The sequence below is a fragment of the Orcinus orca genome, chromosome 14, assembly GCF_937001465.1.
Source record: "Orcinus orca chromosome 14, mOrcOrc1.1, whole genome shotgun sequence".
NCBI classification, from domain to species: Eukaryota; Metazoa; Chordata; class Mammalia; order Artiodactyla; family Delphinidae; genus Orcinus; species Orcinus orca.
Window position 1 is genome coordinate 74,544,949 of NC_064572.1, and position 1,271 is coordinate 74,546,219.

At 43.5% G+C, this 1,271-nt stretch overlaps 1 non-coding gene across 1 annotated transcript; it reads left to right on the forward strand.

Moving 5' to 3' along the window:
* The first annotated feature begins 506 nt into the window (after positions 1 to 506).
* On the forward strand, positions 507 to 579 carry TRNAW-CCA (transfer RNA tryptophan (anticodon CCA)). Its single transcript has one exon. It is a non-coding gene; the product is annotated as a tRNA-Trp (tRNA).
* The last annotated feature ends 692 nt before the right edge of the window (positions 580 to 1,271 follow it).

Below are 1,271 nucleotides of genomic sequence, written 5' to 3' on the forward strand. Positions count from 1 at the left end.
CTGAGGATTCGGGTGACTAGGAATTTGGTGTCCTTGCTGAGAGCAAAAGCTCTACAGTCAGCTGGCCTGGGTGCAGATGCTGACTCAGCTACTTACTAGCCAGGTGACCTCAAGCATGCTGCTTAAACTTACTTAGCTTATTCATCTCTAAAATTTATTTTTTTGCAAGAATCAAACGAGTTAACAAAAGAGTACCTGGTTTATAGTAGGCATCTGCCATTTTAATTAATACAGCAATGGATTAGCACAGGCAGAGAGGAGGCATTCCAGAAAAGTTAGGTGTGAAGTTGCTCCCAGTCCTTGTCAGGGAGGCATTTGTTTGCTAGTGTTGTCAGATTTATTGATTTTATTAAAATTTACCTGCTCGAGGCCACAATCAATACCACTGAAACTCTGATCTCAGAATAGTCCATGTGCCCTGGTGTGATGCATCCATTGAATCGACCATTGTTTGCTCTGCCTGATATAATAGGTGTCTTCTCAAAATGCCATGAAGGACCACCACTTCCCTGGTGGTCCAGTGGTTAAGACTCCATGCTGCCAATGCAGGGGGCCCAGGTTCGATCCCTGGTCAGGGAACTAGATCCCGCATGTCACAACTAAAGAGCCCGCGTGCTGCAACGAAGATCCCACATGCCGCCACAACTAAGACCCAGTGCAGCCAAATAAATAAATAAATATTCAAATCCTCTCCCACAAAGACAAAGCAGAACAATTAAAGCTCTTGTGTTCCCAAAATTCTAAAAAAAAAAAAAAAAAAAGCCATGAAATGCTCCTTGTCCTATCTTACCCCCACTCCTTGCAGTGTCTTTGAGACACAGCAATTGCTCACCGTCATAATCTCTCAAAACAGGTCTCCAATTAACTTGCTTGCTTCCTGGAATTACCTGAATTCTCATCATTGGCTCTCATGGTTCTGAGAAAACTATGAGACCAAATGATGCTCAGAGAGATTGCCAGAAGAGCTTGGATGTGCTAACCAGGCCCTGGAGAGTCTCTTACTGCTCTGTAGGTCCCTGCAGCACAGGCTGGAGCCAATGTGTTGTCATCTTGTTTGTTAGTTTATTTATATTCTGTCCTCGTTTTTCCTCATCCCCACTTCCAACTATGTGCCACTTAAATTGTAGAAAAGCACTGAGTATTTACAGCTCACAGTTTCTTGGTACCGCCATTAGCAACTGAAAGCAGCTCAAGGAAGCACTCCACTTGACATAGGATGACAACTAGTTTGCCAACTAAATTTAAAAGAAAAAAGCTCCTCTCTTCAGGGC